This window comes from Mus caroli, unplaced genomic scaffold (genome assembly GCF_978045245.1).
Source record: "Mus caroli unplaced genomic scaffold, Mus_caroli_1 scaffold_2, whole genome shotgun sequence".
Taxonomy (NCBI): domain Eukaryota; kingdom Metazoa; phylum Chordata; class Mammalia; order Rodentia; family Muridae; genus Mus; species Mus caroli.
In genome coordinates, this window is record NW_028227257.1 from 169,676,603 (window position 1) to 169,694,962 (window position 18,360).

At 42.1% G+C, this 18,360-nt stretch overlaps 2 long non-coding RNA genes across 2 annotated transcripts; one reads left to right on the top strand and one right to left on the bottom strand.

The window, feature by feature from the left end:
* Nucleotides 1-1,120: 1,120 nt before the first annotated feature.
* Nucleotides 1,121-10,908, top strand: LOC147005972 (uncharacterized). The gene is made up of 3 exons (XR_015046567.1): nucleotides 1,121-1,195; nucleotides 10,567-10,613; nucleotides 10,758-10,908. It is a non-coding gene; the product is annotated as an uncharacterized LOC147005972 (long non-coding RNA).
* LOC147005973 (uncharacterized) lies at nucleotides 10,234-17,431 on the bottom strand. The gene is made up of 3 exons (XR_015046566.1): nucleotides 17,337-17,431; nucleotides 12,580-12,697; nucleotides 10,234-10,675 (listed from the first exon to the last, which is right to left on the bottom strand). It is a non-coding gene; the product is annotated as an uncharacterized LOC147005973 (long non-coding RNA).
* Nucleotides 17,432-18,360: the final 929 nt, after the last annotated feature.

The following is an 18,360-nucleotide window of genomic DNA, read 5'->3' on the forward strand; positions in this document are numbered from 1 at the left end:
ATTACTTAAAGCAAGTTACTTTGGGGGATTGAAGGAATAAAATTTATCAACACGTGCATGAAAGTAAAGTCAACCTACTATAGTGCCTGGGAGAGAAACAGGAAAAAAGATGGGTTGGATATCAAAACATTAAGAAATTCAAGAACCAAGGGAGTTCTGTGGTAAAAAGCTCTAGGTCAGCAGTGACTCCTCCTCTGACTTCATGGAGCAATAGAAGAACTGCCAAGCACTGAGATTACCAGGGCACCTTAGTGACAAAGGTCACCAGAACTGAAAACATTGGCAGATTCCCTCCTACTCCTAGTCCTTGGGGCTACTTAGGGAAGCTGACACTTTCTTTCTCCACCTACCTCCCAGCCTGCCACTTTCCCCTGACTCCCAGCCCCAGTCACCTGTTTTTCTTGTCTCTATCATTGATGCCATTTTTCCCAAGTTCGAGTCTGGGCTGAACAGTGGCAACATGACCCAGGCTAGCAGTCTTGTGGATCTTTCTGAAGGCTTTGTAGCTTTTGGGCTGTCTGAGGGAATGGAAGCTAGTAGCACTCCATTGTGTCCTCCCAGGGTCTAGGAAGGACTCCCTCTTGCTGATGAAGGATTGCCTTTGGTACCAGCAGCACAGGAAACTCATGGTGGAGCTACCCATCCACCCACCCGGAGTCACCCCGACTCTCCCCCTCCCTCTTAGCCCTTGGCCACTCTCAGAATCAACACACTGATGTAGATCTGAGAGTAAATCTTGTCAACACTGCCAGCAAAAACAGGACAAAGCACCCACAAAGAAGGTCAGTAGGATATAGTCCAGGTAGCATGGGTTCTATGGTAGACTGAAGGCTGTCCCACTGTTGCCAAGCAACGCATCTAAACACAGGCATGCACACTCTGACCAATGGGAAAGCTGAGGTCCAACAACTGTGATAGAGGTTCTCAGCATACTTGCTTGCATGCGCAAGACCTGATCTGGAAAATTGGCTTGCTAGCTCAACTTACCAAGGCCTTTATTGGAGACTCCTCAAGTCTGCACTGGTTTAGTCTCAAGGACACTTTCCTAAAACATCTCAGTCACCCTGCCCTTTGTTTGCCTTCATTTCTAAGGAAAAAAGCCACTGAGCCCCCACTGTGGTCTATGGGGATTTAGATGGAGTCACCTGGAAAGGAAGATGACTTTGGTGGCTCTAGAAGCACTGACAAGAGCAAGGTATGCTTATCTCTCTACTTAATGGCCAGCAGGTCAAAGAAGAGGTAAAGAAAAACATCAAAGACTTTATAGAATTAAATGAAAGTGAAAGCACAACATTCCCAAATTCATGGGACACAATAAAATCAGTGCAAAGAGGAAAGATCATAGCACAAAGTACCTTCATTAAGAAAAAATGAAGATTATTCATAATAAAAACCTAAATGTATACCTGAAAGTTCTAGAAAAAAAAAAAGAAGCAAACACACCCAAAAGCAGTAGACACCAAAAATAATCAAACTCAGGATGGAAATCAATCTATTAGAAACAAAGACAACAGGACAATGAGTCAACCAAGCAAAGAGATGGTTGTTTGAGAAAATCAACAAGATAGAGAAACCTCTATCCAAACTAAATAACAGGCAGAGAGATAATATGCATATTAACAAAAACAACAATCAAAAGGGAAACATAAGAACAGACCCTGAGAAAACTTAGAAATCATTAGGTCTTAGCTGAAAAGCATCTTCTGAAATAAAACTGGTAAATCTGAAGGAAACGGATGATTTTCTAGATAGATACTCACCAAAGTTAAATCAAGATCAGGGAAACTAACTAATCCTATAACTCCTAAAGAAATAAAAGCTGCCATTAAAATCGAGAAGCTGATAGACTGAGGTTCCCAAGTTCGAGGCAATTCAGACTCAAGGGCCAAGATCATCATCAGGTCCCACAACAAAACCAGCCAAGAAGACTGAGGACAGTATTCTGGTGTCCCAGGGGTAGCTAGTACAACACACAAGTCAGAGATGGACACAGAAAGGGTCTCCTGGGAGCAGACTAATGACAAACTGGAAGTGGGCTAGGGGATAAAGGCAATGTCTCTGCAAACATGGTGACCTCAAGAGATCTGTCCTCAGAACTCTTGAAGGTGGAAAGAGACATCTGACTCCAAACCATTGTCCTCTGACATCCAGATACACATCCCATCACAACACACCACTCTCAGCTATAGAAAGTATTAAAAGTTCAAAAGGAAGGCCAGGAGGCCAAGCCTGACAGCCTACCTGTCAATCTACACACACACACACACACACACACACAAACACACATACCCACACACTGAATGAGAACAACAGGTGACATCCCAAGGTCACCTGGCTGTCAGGGACCTAACCAGAATAGGTAAGCTGGTTTCTATTTCCAGATCTCTGTCTGGGAGAAACCCACCCTGCATCCTACCATCCTAGGGCATGGATTTCTGGAGAGCCCCCCTAAGACCTTGAAATCTTCCTCTGCCTACTGAGGCCTTTCATTTTAGGAGTAAAACCCCCAAACCCCTCTTCTCACACTCTCACACATACATACCCCTCAGACAGCTTCTACATCTGGAACTGACTGATATACAACGTAGGAGCTCCAAGCTGCCTAGGCAGCTGCAGCCCCAGTTGTATAAACACAATGAAATTATTCCCAGCAAGTCTCAGGCTTGCTGTGTAAGCACATGCCTGGTTGTGTGTGTGTGTGTGTTTCTGTGTTGTGTGTGTATCAGTATGTGATTTTTTCCATTACCAGCATCTGTCTAGCTGTACCTCAGAATATTACTGCTTTTCTCTCTTTTCCATGTTTTTGGCTCTTTCTTTGTCATGGTTTTTCTCGCCTGTCCCAGTCATTGATTCTCACTGGATCTAGTTTGATTTCTGTATCTGAATGTTCCAGAAAGCAAAGAGGTGTTTCCTCTTTCTAACTTTGACCCTGAACACTCTGACTCTCATGCAAGTCTTGAATTAATGGGAAATGGATCGATCTCTACAATGCTTGCTGCTCAATCATGACATGAGTTCATGTCCCTAGCAGGCTTGTAAAAAACTGGGTGCAATGATGTAAGTCTGTAATTCCAGTGCTCGGGAGGTAAAGACCACAGAATCCCTGGAATTCTTAAGTCAGCTAGAATAACTGAATGGGTGAGCTTTAGATTCAGTGTGAGACCCTATTCCAAAAAAGAAAGAAAGAGAGAAAGAAAGAAAGAGAGAGAGAAAGAGAGGAAGAGGAAGAGAAGAAGAGGAGAGAAAGAGAGAAAGAGAGAAAAAAGGAAGAAAGAAAGAAAGAAAGAAAGAAAGAAAGAAAGAAAGAAAGAGAGAGGAATGAAGAGGAAGATACCTGATATTGACCCTTGGCCTCCACATATATGTATGTATGTATGTATGTATGTATGTATGTATGTATGTGTATACACAAATGTGTGTGTGTGTGAATATGTATATAAGCACACTAATACTCACATTCACATAATAGATGCACACATCTAGGGCCACCTTAATGTGCCCCATGCCATGTGAATCCAATTTGCTGAACACACATTGGCCTGTAAGACCATGTTCCTCAAAGAAGGATGAGGGTGGAGGCCAGAAGGCAGTGTCCCTCATCCCCACTCCTTAACATGAGACAGGGGACTCAGGGGAATGGAGCATGTCCTAGGGAAGCGATCAGGTGTATAATTGGAGCCGGTACCTTTGCTGACAAAGCTCATACTAGCTTTGGTGAGGGGCATGTGGGCATAGTCCTGGGGGAAGATTCTGACCAACCTGACCCCAGCTGATTCCATTTATGAGTAGAGATACCACAGATCCATAGGTGTAAGTCTGAAATAACTCAGATCCTCAGGTTGAAGCTGCTGGCCCCAGCTCAGACAACTAAACCTATAAAAAAAAAAAAACCTACCCAGGTCAGTGACAACAAAGACAAAGAAAAACATGTTTGCCTTTTGGCTAATCTGCAGCGCTTACTGACCCCTGGAGCTGGACTCTGTGCATGTTGCCAGCATGTATTTATGTATGTCCTGGCATGTGTTCATGTGTGGGATGTGTAAGGAAGGCTATTTAAGATGTTTAAGGCCCTGGACGCCAGCTCAAAAGTTACAGTGCAAAGGGTTCCAGAGACACTGAGTCCAGGGTAATGGGGAGAGATGGTAGCAGGTCACTAAGGTGGACCTGGTTCCTAAGGTGAGGGACTCTATCCCTTTCTTACCTCCTTCAATTCTGTGGATCACCCAGAGGATAGACCTAAAGAGCTCTTAGAACATGCTGAAGCCTCTATACTTAGGAGACATGAGAAAATCTCAACACCTGTTGGAGTCACATACTACTCCTCCCTGAAGACCTATGGGGAGAGGCAGGGTGACCCTACTAGGATTTGTGTTAGTGTGGTCTGCTTCACATCCCCCAACACTCCAGAAAGCTAGAGACCTGGGAGGAACTCATGTTCTTCCATGGCAGAAGGACAAGCTAGTCTGGCACACCCACTTGTAGAAAGCAATGCTGATCTTCTATGCATCCTAGTCTTTCTTGAAGAGAGGTTTGCAAGAAAAATGAAACAAAACACAACAAAATAAGAATTCCTTTGCCGTAAGGAAACAGAAGCTCAGGGAGGAGAGGACCTGCTCAAGACCAGCATGGAAATGCCTAGACTGTGGAGTCTCTTGCGTTCTGTTGCAGTAATTTCTTACTCCATATAAACATACACAGCTCAGTTATTGTATTTATAGGCTCTGCCTAGATTGGGCAGATCTATCACTCTACTACTTTATTCCCCAGCTATAAGACCCATTGCTACTTGCAACTTATTCAGGCCAAGTGGTTCTGCTCCATCTTCCTTCCACCTCCTCTTCCTCCATCTCTCTGAGACCTCCTATCCTCTCTCTCTCTTTCTCACTCTCTCTGTCTCTCTCTTTCTCTCTGGAAAGAAGTTTAATAGTTTAGTTCAATGAAAAAGCACAGACGAACTCTACTTGTTCTCCTGTCATCCTTTTCCTTCCCCTGATCAATCTTCTGTTCTAGCCTTTATTTGACCAGTCAGAATGAAGAGAAGTTTCGGTGAGATCACTTAAGTATATGATCTACACCTCTTCTGGGACAGCCCCTCTTGAGGAAGCAGAATTAACATCAAAATACAAACAGCACTAAGGCAACCCAAAACAGTGTTCCCCTACTGGTCTGAGACAAGGTATCCAGATGGAATTTCAGTCTCCCTGAGGAGCCTGAAAGAGAGGCAGTGCAGTGTGCAAGAGAACTTGCCATGGGACTGCAAGGGCAGGGCACCTGGCCTCTTAGAGAGAAGGCTACATGTGTGATGTCACAAGGCAGTAGTGAACATGGTAAGATAGCTCAGTTGGAAGTGCTTACCCATCTGGAAGTGCCACTTCCATCTGGCATCATCCTTACCACTGCATAAAACTAGTAATAGATGCACATATTTGTAATCCTAGTAGTCTGTGTAGATATAAGAGGATCAGAATCTCAAAATCATTTTACATTGTGAGGCCAGGCTTATCTACAAAAGACCTTGTCAAAATAAAACATGCAACAGTGTTTTATCAAGCATAGGGCATTTAGTGCCAAACACAAACACTAGGCCACTCAGCACTCATGATGACCTTTTGGGATGGGTGCTAGGATTTACTGAAGTGTGTTGTAACACACAGACTTCTCACAGGCACAGAGCAACTTCCTGTGGGTTTCTAGCCACAAGCATCGCTCCACTTAATTTTGTATTGGCTGTTGGTTTGCTGTATATTTCTTTTATTATATTTAGGTATGGGCCTTGAATTCCCAATATCTCCAATACTTTTAACATGAAGGGGTGTTGTATTTTGTCAAAGGCTTTTCCAGCATCTGATGAGATGATCATACAGGATTGGCTTCTGTTGCTTGTGGTCTTACTCTTACCTCTCAGTATCTGGTTATTTATGGTTTTAACTGCCCAGGGTGTCTTTCTCTGGAGCCTGCCTCCTGGGTGCCTGGGTTGCTGCAGGTCTCCTAGTAGGCCTTTGGCTCTGGCTGTAGTGAATCTCTTGGTAGGCCTTCAGACAGAGGGGTCTGTTTCGTTGGGTGTGCCTGGTCTCCTAGGAGACCTTCAGACTGTGGGGTCTCCAGAAGAGCAGACAAGCTGATGGTCTTCTTCAGCAGAAGACATAGGCCAGAAAACCACTCCCAATGTCTAAATTCATCAGCTTACACTTTGATAGTACAACACAGGGATGCAGGCTGGTGGATGTTTCTTGGCTATGTGTCTTTTCAGCCATCTGGGAATGGGACTGCTACTCATAAAACTCATCCAAAAACAGGACCTATGTATACAGGCATAAGAAAGAAAAGCCACACCTAGATTTGTATGTCCAAAGAACACTGCTCTTGTCTTTGATTGTACTTTCCACAGTTGTCTTTTGCCCCTGTGTGTATAAGGGACACACACACACATAGACAGACACACACACACACACGCACATGCACACGCACACGTACACACACAGGAACACGAACATGAACATGAACATAAACATGACCATGAACTAAATGCAATTGACACCACAGGAATGCAAGGGAAGACTGAGCCAGGCAAGTATAATATGCCTGACATTCCTGAAACCATGAGAATGAAACTAAGGATGGAAAGGTGAGTTCGAAGTAGACAGGAGTGGTGATAAGAATATTGACTCCATGTGCTAAAGGCTCCAGCCTTCAACTCTGTTGCCTTTAAGCTCAGGGATTGGTAGGTTTTCTGTTGATATTGGTGGCATTTTTTTTTCTTATAGGGCTGGGCTTGGCCACTCTCACCTGGGAGCTAAGAATGACCTTTACAGCTATTAGAAAACCAACAGTTAGGGCCTTTAGGGAGTTGGGGCAGAGCCTGGCCTCTGGAACCCCTCAGGCTTGGAGTCTGGCCACTTTCTTGCCTTGAGGGTTTCCAAAGTTCACAAAGTTTACAAAGGTAGTGTTTTTCCTGTCACTCGAGTTGGTGCTGTGTTTCTGCTGAAATGGAAGGACATCCTCAGACCCTGACTCCCAGGAAGCACATAGATCTGAGGTGGGACATTGTCCCAAGGGAAGGGTGTTCTGAGACATGGATCTAAGGAACCTCACAGCTCTTAGAGGGAGCCTCCTCAGCAGAGGCACTGTAGCTCCCAGGGAAGGGTATCTCCAGCTGAGGTGAGGAACCCAGCCCAGCTCCTTCTTTGCTATTCTTTGCTTCCTCTCTTATTTGCTTCTTTTCTTCTCAGTTTCCTGTGATGAGAGAGTCACTCCAGGCAGAAATCTATTAAAGGAGATCTATTGAAGGGAAGAATCAAAGAGGAGGAGGAGGGAGGAATCTTGGAATGGTTAACCTCTGCTCTGGGGATGGACTGCAGGAACTGGACAAAGGGGCAAGTCTTATATAGAATTTATGAGGGGGTGGAGCTTCCCAGGGCAGAGATTTCCAGACTGAAGATTGGTGGGATTTCATGACCTAAGCTTGTGACTAGGGGTAGTGCTCAGGATTGGTGGGTATTCCTGTTCAGGGACTGGTGAGGTTTTGTGGGAAGCTCAGGGATTGGTGGCTGTTCTTTTTAACCTCCTTTTCCCTGCATCAGGCCATGGTTAAGGGTAGGAAGTCCTTCCTGGCTGTACATGACTTTTGCTGAGATGCCATCTCTGTGGTGGGACAGTGTCCAAAGAGAAGGGAGACAATGGAGCTCTGTGGGACTGCAAGGGAGGCTGGGGAGGAGGTGGTTTCAACACACTACAGTAAACTGGAGGCTGACTGGGCCTGCGCCAAGGGTTAGCAAGGCATGACTGTTGGGTGAGTACAGGGATATGGTTTAGTAAGATGACAAAATAATATCTAGTGGATAAAATGCCTAGCTGCTTGAATGCACCAAATGCTATTCAGACAGATCCAGGTGAGCATCCAAGCTACCAGGAACCTAGAACTAGAGTCAGATGGTGCATTCCAGGTGTTTCTGGGCACACAAAGAACAACCTGGACTCCAGGTGCAGATGCCAAGGACTGTCATTCCATTCCCACTGACACCTTAGAGCTCTGCCTCACTCTTCTCCCTGGTCCCTTGACCAGATATCCAGCTCTTCACCTGTACAGCACTTCACTTGTACAGCTGTCCTTTGTCTTCCTCCCAGTTCCAGTCACTTGCTCTTCCTGTCTCAGCCATTCCTTCCATTACTGCTAAGGATACATCTATGCTGCACTGTGGCAACATCACCCGAGCTCAAAGCCTTGTGGCACTTTCAGAAGACCTTGTAGGCTTTGAGGTGTCTAGGAAAGTGTCTACCAACACTGTCACATTGATGTCCAGGACCGTGAAATGACTAGCCTGGGTTGTAAAATAATGGCAAAGACAACTGACTTTGGTTCCAAAAGCCCAGGATTTTCTCAAGAGTGGTCCTTCCCCACCCTTGGCTATGTCTTTCCCCTAAGCCAGAGGCAGCACAAGCGAGCAAGACCAGCAACTGCCACAGCAAGCTACCCAAGGGCAACAGTACTAAGGCTTCTGTCAAATGCCAGTTTAGGGAGTGGAGGGGGTGACATACCACTGTTGCCTGGGAATGCATGTAAACAGGAGGATGGGTGTCTGCTGGATACTGCGCATACACACTGCCTGGTCAGCCTCTGTCTGCCAGCCCAGACTAGTCCTGGCCACTAGTGGGGAAGCAGTGTTTGCCTGGAACCTGGAATAGTGTCCTATGCTGGGCATTTCAAGCCTGCAGACTAAGGAAATGCTTTGCTAAAGGCTTTCTAATTCAAATACCTGGGGTTTCATCAACTTCCCTTCCTGAAAACTGCATCTAGCCCAGGTGGTCTCCAAGGGAATTTAGCAGATACTATAAAAAGCAGTCTCCTGACTGACTCCAGTGTTGGTGGCAGGATGTGACCTTTGGAGCAGAAGCAGGCTCACCTGCCAGGTGAAATAGAAAGCTACAGTGTCTGCCTTGCCTACTTGCCTTCAGCACAGCCTCTAAGTCCCACATGTGCTCCAGGTTCCCCTTATGAATTTGGAAGGAACCTTACACTTAGGAACATAGTGTCCTATTCTGGGCATTTCAAGTCTTTGTCCTTTACCCTTCACAGACCCCTGAAACTCTGTTTTCTCCCCAAACACTTATGGGGTCATGACTGAATGTGCCTGTTCATCCAGGATTGCCCTGCAGCCTGATGTCTGACTACCCTCTTCTTCCTCCTCCCCCACCCCTTCCTCGTCAAGATCCTCAAGACCTCTTCCCTCTGAAGCTGTGAGATCCTCCAGCTCTGTTGCTTCATTTTTCATCTCCAGGAAATGTCAGGAATGAATGACACTTACTTAGGATTTCCCAGATTCTCATTATCATCAGCATCCTCAAAATCTGGCAGATGCTCTTTCTATTGCATTCTCTATTGTACCAGGTCTTTCCTTTCCTTGTCCTCCAACTTGATTCTCCTGCATCTAGCACACAGTGCTAGGACTATGGGTGTGGAGCACCAGGCATACGTCAGGAGGGGTATCAAGTCTGAGGCTTGGTGCCTGCTAAGGAAGCACAAGACTGCCTCAGACTGGCCAAGAAATTCTCTACATATCAGATTATAACTCCACGTTCGACGTTGCCATGCATCCTCAGCACTACAATTTTTTTCTAAAACAAAACCTAGGGATCTTAGTCCAGTCTTACTAATGTGTCCCTTTCATTTCAGCACTCTGGCAGCGAACAGATAGATTCATTTGAATTCAAAGCCATTCTGAGCTACACAGCAAGTTCTAGGCCATACACACCAACCTAGTGACACCCTGGCCCCAAAACAAAACAAAAGAAAGCTAGAATGTTCTCCTTTCTCTTCAATAATGCACTCTATGAAATAAAAGACATATTCAGAATATACTAAATGGATGTATAAGTTGCTGCTGACATCTAACATATGAAGGAAACAGTCATTTTCACAAAGAAAAGCACATGTGTTGTAATTAGTGAAATGATTCAAACCCTTTCCACAGTGAAAATCCCTGTAGTTCCTACTTAAACTCATGTGTCAGATCTAAATGTGTTAAGTTATAGAAACATTTTGAATCCATAAATGTTTGTAAAATTTTTGATTAACTCAGTTTCTTGTTCTGTAGCATAGAAATATTCTAGCAAACTGTCAATAGTATGTTCTAGACTGATTAAATCAACCTGCTAGGTGCTGAAGGAATACATCTTTCACAGGAAGTCCTTCTGAAGTAGGCATTCAGTCAACATAGTCTGTAGAAATAATTTTAATTAGTACATAATACCACTGGTATCCATAAAAGCTTTACAAAGTCATTTGAGTTTTTACTTTCATGTTTACAAGTATTCCATGATATATGTGGGTTTGTTTTTCACTTTATAAAACTAAGACTGAAGGACTAAGGGAGTACAAAGATTACACAGTAGGCCCACAGCCAGTATTCTGACAAGGTCCAGAATTCCTCTCTGCTGCAGGGGCGGTGCCAACGTTGAAAGGGTTCCTTAAAATATTTCCTTCATCACAGATCGTCCCTAACACCCTGACAATGTTCTTTGAGGCCTGGCTAAAGTAGATATGTTCTAATCACATATTTATGTTTCTAGTCTTCCAGGTGTTCGTGGTAGCCAACTTCATGTTCTCAGGAGTCATGGTAACTCTGGGCTTCGATTTGCAGTAACAGTGTCTGTCTGTGCACTTTGTTGTCCCTGGGCTCTGTTAGTCACAAAAGAAATATGTATAGTTTTAGCAGAATTAACAAAACCTGACACTGCTCTCATTTCCTGGGCTTCCCTAGGCTCACAGCCACTTTTGCCTTGACTGAACTGCAGTGGAGTTACACTGGCTGAGATCCCTGCTACTCCTTTTTGGTAATATTTTCAGACTGCTAAAATCAGGACAATAACAGAGGACACAGGGACTCAATCGCTGAGGTCTACTTAAAGAAGAAGAGCTATCCACAGTCTAAAGACATGGGAGGTGAATCCTTATAGAGTTACTAATTTATACATAAACACTATGGGAAAGAAGTTGAATTTCAGATGTCTAGAAAAGACTGCATCTTTACAATTATTTAAAATGTACATAGACAGTTTAAAACATAAAAACTAGTAGCCTGTATATTAAGAATATAAGAAGAATCTGTGCAGATACATTGTAACAACTTTATTAACAATAAACTCTACACAGAATAACAACAATGGGAAGAGACTCTGTGTTCTGCTTAGTATTTTCATCATCTTGAAGCAGGCTAGGGTCCTCTAGAGAGAGCTCCTACCAAGGAATTGCTTCTACTGGGGTTCATGGGCAAGTGTGTGGGGGTGTTTGTTTTCTTGAGTGGTGATTGATGTGGGTGGACACAGCCAACTATTGAGTGGTGCCATACCTGTGCAGGTGGTCCTGGATGGTATAATGATACCAGGTTGAGCAAGCCAGGGACAGAAAGCCTGTAAGCAGCATTCCTCCATGACCTCTGCTTCAGTTCCTGCCTCCTGGTCCCTGCTTTGGGATCCTGTCTTGACTTCCCTTGGTGATCAGTTACAACACAACTCTAAGCTAAAATAAGTCATCTCTTCATGGAGATGATTTTGTAATGGGTTTTGACACAAGAAGAGAGACTAAGCCACATTTTTCAGAAATGATATAACACAACCTCTCCTTTAGCATTTTTTCATAGTGCCATAAAATTGAAAGGAGAAAATCAACTTATGAAATGGTTTTCAATAAGGTAAATAGCATACTGTCAAAGATGTCTCATTTTGTCCAAGGCCATATTAACCAAATCACAGATGGTAATACTTTTTTAAAAAATTCTATGCCACCATCATGGCAAAATATTTGCAGGGTTTAACATTTAACATTGTCATGCCTCTAGTAGTGTTTGTAATCTGTTTAATTTTCATTGAATGATTGCTCACTTAGGACACCAGAAATAGATAGCTGATTGTTCTTTAAGTACACGGTCTTGTTTTGAAATGTTTGTCATGTTACCATCCACAGTCCTTAAAATGTAACTGTTATGAAATGCTAATTCAGATTTATCCAGTGCTTGATCTAGAAGACCCTGGAGTAAAATAGCTTGGATAGTAGACACACAGAGTGCATAGCAGAATCCTGGATACAAGTAAGATGATAAAGTGTTTTAATATTATATACATAGGTAAAACATTTGCATAACTCATGCCATTTAATAATCCAATGTTGTCTTGGCATCACAGATGACAAATTTAAGGCAAAGTGAGTTAGCTTAACCAAAGTTAAAATATATTAAATGCCAACACCTTTACACAGAGTGAGGTTTCCTGTTAGTGTCACCTCCTACTCGTCGTCTTACATTTCAGAACAGGCTCCTCTTTCACACAGCTGGGACCTATTAGGCTCAAATCAGGCTGCACTTACTTAGGCCCCTGCATTACCAGCAGGCTAATAAGAGGAGCCTGATTAAGGCCTTCTTCCACATAGCTGCCTATGAAGTTATCTTTGTTACATCTCAGAACAAAAATCTGTCTCCCTAACAGCATTATTACTAAACCATGCCCTCCCTCATGAGTACTAATTACCATTCTTAGCAAATTGTGCCTAGTAGCTAGATATGCAATCATTTTAAATGAACAGATTACCTGAGAAAATGAAAGGAAAATAATTGAAACATTATAAGAAGGAACGTAAACATGTGGGTTCAACAGTCCAACTTCATGAGTTTTCCCCAGTGTAGACAGAGTGTCTTATGAGCAGCACCTGTAAATAAAAACACAATGGTCAGTAAGCTGAGGCAGGACATAGAGAGGAGACACTGGCAGGAAAAGAGAGGAATCTGTGAAATGGGAGAGATATGAAGGAGAGATTTGAGTTGGATTCTGAGAAACTACATGCTCAGGAAGAAGTGGCCAGGACTGAAGGAGAGGTAAACTAACCATGTAGAAGACAGAAAATTGTTTAAATGAATTAAATACATTAAGAGCTACTTAGGCAATGAGGTGAAGCATATGGCCTAGGCATTTAAAATAAATAATTAGTCTCAGAGTCATTATTGTTGTCCAGGAGGAAAGATGGAATTCATTAATTTATTTTACAGCCCAGTATTCTCATCAGAATTCTACCAGGCTCTTCAAAGGTTTATAAGCGATATTTTCTAAATTAATATAAAAAAAAACCTAAATGAGCATTTCCAACTCTTTCTATGGAGCCAGTATTACTTTAAACCTACAACCAATTAACAACACAAAAAGAAAAAACAAAAAGGAAAGGAAATAAAGTTAAATTACAGGCCAACATCTCTTATAAGCATATCCCCAAAAAAATCCTCAATAAAACACTTGCAAACTGAAGACAGTCTTTTTTTTTTTAAAAAAGTCACTCACCAAAATGAAGTTTCGTTATCTCAGAGACTCAGAATTAGTTCAACATACAGAAGCCAAAAGACAAAATCTAATGCCTACACAATAAAAGCCCTGGGAAGAATAGGACTGGGGGAACTTGCCTCATCATAATAAAGGCAATTAGCAAACCCCCAGACAACATCATTTGAGATGGAGAAAAAAATGAAAGCAATCCCTTTGAATCTGGATAATATAGGGCTGTTCACTATCCCCAACCCTTTTCTTTCATTTCTTTCTCTCTTTCTTTTTCTTTTTAAATGCTATCTATTTTTGTCAGGGATTCCCTTCTTTTTTTTTTAAGATTTATTTATTTTCTGCATATGAGTACACTGTAGCTGTCTTCAGACACACCAGAAGAGGGCATCAGATTCCATTACAGATGGTTGTGAGCCACAATGTGGTTGCTGAGTTTTGAACTCAGGACCTCTGGAAGAATAATCAGTGCTCTTAACAACTAAGCCATCTCTCCAGCCCACCCCCACCCCCACCTCCACCCCTTTCTAATATAGAGTTTGAAGCACTAGCTAGGACAGTAAAAGAGGAAGAAATTTAAAAAATACAAATAGGAAAAGAAAATGTCATGATATATCTGTTTGCAGATAATGTGATATTATACATAAAATAATCCAAATATTTCAACATGATCAAGCCTAACCAAAGAGGAAAGAATACTATGATAAAGCTCTAAATCTCTCTGAAGAAAGAGCTTGATGAAGACACTAGAAAAAGGAAAGACTTCCCAAATGAATGGTTTAGAAAAAATATTGTAAAACTGACCATATACAAAACAATTTACAGATTGAATGCAATCCAAATCAAAAAGCCTTGGGGAATGGGAAATATGAGGACCCTGTGGAAAGTTCCAGAGATCCGGGAGGTTATACACTCTCAGGACTTATTGGGGGTCACCTTAGCTTTGGGGGAAAGGGAACTTGAAGAGTCCACCTCTAGGAGATAGAGACTGAAGTGGAGGGACAGGGTTCCTAACACACAGTCTTAAAGAACTTCAGGGACAAAAAAGGAGAAGAGACTGAAGGAAAGGCAACTGAATGACAAACTCAACTTGGGATCCATCTAATGGGAGGCCAGAAAGGCCTGACACTACTATGCTATGATGTGCTTACAGACAAGAGCCAGGCATGGCTGTCTTCTGAGAGGCCCTACTAGCAGCTGACTGACACAGAAACAGATACTTATACCCAACAACTGGACTAAAGTTGGGCATCCCTAGGTTTTAATTAGGGAAGGATTGAAGAAGAAGCTGGAAAGGAGAGCTGCCACATATGAAGATCAGCATTCTCAACTAACCCAGATCCCCAGAAGATACCAGAGCCTGAGCCACCAACTAGGAGCACAGAAAAGTGGTCCAAGGCCCTTGGCACATACGTAGCTGGTCTAACCTCAGTGGGAAAGGATGTGTTCAACTCTTGAAGGACTTGAGGATCCAGGAAAAGGGGAGGTCTAGTAGGGGGAAAGTACCCTCTCAGAGGCATGAGGGAGGAGGAATGGAATGAGGACGTGTAGGAGGAGAGAGTGAGTGGGGGAAATTACTGGAATGTAAATAATTAAAATTATTTAAACTAAATAAATAGCAACCTCTCTAGTAATTTCATTATGAGTTTCCTTGAATGCCTTCACTTTCAGATTGTAACTTTCAATTTTCCTACAAGTTGTTTTATTCATATAGAGGGTAGTGCCAAGGGATCTGTAAGTTAAGAAGTATTTAGTGACAGTGATGGTGATGGTGATGGTGATGCACTAATGCTGTCATGTTAGTCTCAGGAGGTGCAGGCTTTGCTTAGTTCAGAGCACTACTTCTGTGTGTATGGGGAAAGTCAGTGGGTGTTGGGAAATGAATAAGAACAAAGTATGGTAGACACATATGAAAATGCTATAATGAAATCCATTTTATACTAACCTAAAAAACTTAGTAAAAATAAAGATTTCCCCTTTCATAGAGTTGTATGATCTTGCAGAATTTGCCCAGTACAGCTTCCTAGTGTCTTGACATATGCCTTTTTCCTTTCTTTTTGGTAAATTCATGTATAACCATCCACAATCACAGCAGCATAGTGTTCATTTGGTTGGGCAAGATGAGCCATCATTAAAAGGGGCAATTGTCAGGGAAAATACAAATGACCATAATTCTGCAGCTGAGATAAACTCAGTCTCTTATTTTTCAAACTTCTGGGTTTTTTTGGTGATTTGTTCCTAGAAATCAAACTTAAAGCAATAACAGCATACACAGGAGACAAAAAAGTGTCTAAGAACACCAGCTACAAAAGGTACTTGTGATAGAGCAAATGAAGATATGGGGTGGGGCTGAAGAACTTTGGGCCCTTCTGCTCTACAAATACAAAATACTAACCTAGCCCAGATTCCTTCACTTTGTCTCAGACTTCTCTTTAAGGATCTACTCTCAAGGATCTATCCCTCTGCCAGGGAACAGGAGGTCTTCCTTTTCCTCCCCTCTCAAGTTCTCTCTGTTGTGAGATAGGGATGGGGAGTGGCTGCCCTAATGAACCCATTTGTCTTCCCAATTTGCTTGTCTCCTGCATGTGTGCTGAATTGCATGAGGTAAGCTGTAGGTAGTATACCTGGAGACAACATCTTCTCACCTTCAACCAACACTCTCAATTAGTCAGCAAAGTTCCTTCCTTAAAATGAAGACAAATGAATGTAAGCTGACAAAGCTGATAGAACTCACGGAGTAGCAATGGGAATTACAGAAGACCAGGTCTCCTGGTGGTTTTCATGACTACCCCACACAGTATGTCGAGATCCCTATATAAAATGACAATGCAAGCTCGGCTTTGGATCATGTGTATACAACATTATTGAGAGAAAAAGTGACTCAACACAATGTATAAATCCCAAGGGGGTCTGCCTAAAATCTGTGTACAAATGAGCAAGAGAAACTGGGCTTAGGTGGTGCAGCATTCACCTTGAAGTGTCTGTGGACAAAACCATGAAGATTTAAGATTTTAGACCCACTCTCACTATACTAACTCAAAAACAGAAATCCCAAGTATCCAATCAGAATAAAAATTATCCCCTTCTTTTTCCAGTTAAAATTGAGGTAATGTGATGACTGAGACACTCAAGTATTAGTTTCAGATGAGAAAACATATATGAAAAACTTTGTGAGAGACATAAGAAAAATAATTAAAATATGTCCAATAACTTCATAAAGTTTTATCTCATATTTTTTCATTTTGAGGTGTGTGGTCTCCCTGGTCAGCATGGCATCTAGCTTGAAGTGCTCAACTCTTAGCCTCAGCCTTGGATGGCTGGGGACATGATTGTGCCACCAAGAGCTTATCTACATATGCTACAGGATAAAATGACTATGTGGTTTATAGATGAGATGCAATAAAGCAAAAGCAAGGTAGTATGAAATATTTACCTAATGTAAGACTCATTCCCATGCAAATGTGTCCTTAGGGCCAAGAACTAGAATAGTAATTAGACTGAAAATTCAGAATTGACAGGTGCTCCATTGACAATGCACCCGGCCAGCTGTTAGTTAATAAGTAATTTAAATCAACATTTTGTTTGTTTCCTTATGAAACATTTTATAATTTTCTGGATATTGGGGTCTTGGCAGTTTTGAATGAAATATTTAGAATAATAGTTGACAAACTGAACGGACATTTGAAAAGCACAGAATTAAATAAATTATTTTCATTTAAAAAATTGTTTGTGTCTAACAACATCCCGAATCCCAAAGCACGTTTAGGAGGCTGATACTGAAAGACAGTGAGTGGGTTTGAGAATACACTGAACAAGGTCCTTGGTCAAAAACGAACAAAAGTATCAATGTGTACATGAATGTTTTGCAAGGATGTGAATCACTGCAGTTGTGGGGGGGGGGGCATGAGGCCCTGAGTCTTGTTAAACCATCAAGCACAAAATGGGACTCATTGATTGTCATGACAATTTAAGATATACCAGTTTGAAGTACTATTTGATCAAAATATGAAGGGAGCTAATTTTACCTTAGATGAAGCTGTAGAACATTTTTAAGCCTTGATATCAGAGAAGGAAGAGTAACTCAGCAGAGAAGCTTGGATATATTTTGTAGGAATCCACACATTCCAGAACCAAAGGAAAAAATAACTCCAGTTATTAAAAACAACTCTACATGATAAATATAAATATAACTCACAATATTAGCTATAAAATTCACAAATTTGCTAAGGAGAATTTTATTATGGATCTTTTTATTTAAATATTTTTTATTACGTATTTTCCTCAATTACATTTCCAATGCTATCCCAAAAGTCCCCCATACCCTCCCCCCCACACTCCCCTCCCCACCCACTACCACTTTTTGGCCCTGGTGTTCCCCTGTACTGGGGCATATAAAGTTTGCATGTCCAATGGGCCTCTCTTTCCAGTGATGGCCGACTAGGCCATCTTTTGATATATATGCAGCTAGAGTCAAGAGCTCCAGGGTACTGGTTAGTTCATAATGTTGTTGCACCTACAGGGTTGCAGATCTCTTTAGCTCCTTAGATACTTTCTCTGGCTCCTCCATTGGGAGCCCTGTGATCCATCCAATAGCTGACTGTGAGCATCCACTTATGTGTTTGCTAGGCCCTGGCCTAGTCTCACAAGAGACAGCTATATCTGGGTCCTTTCAGCAAACGCTTATTATGGATCTTAAAACTTAAAAAATAACAACTAAGGAATTAGCTTAGCTACATAGAACTGTGTAAAGCAAAATTTGAAATTTGCAAGTGAACTTGAGTGTCATAGCCAATGATCACAGCACAGAAATTAAGAGTCAAGGATCAAACATCTATGATACTAACAAAAGCAGCGAGGCTTGATGAAGTTGAAGAGAATATCACGAGGCAGAGCTGTAAACTTTTATAATAATTTCTCTTTAGATTTAGACAAAATCCAATAGGAGAGAACTTAACAATGAAGAGATTCAAAGAGGCACACTAAGGGCCCTAGCAAGCCCAGGTTCCTGGTATATCATGTCTACTCTGAACATCACATCGTTTACTATCA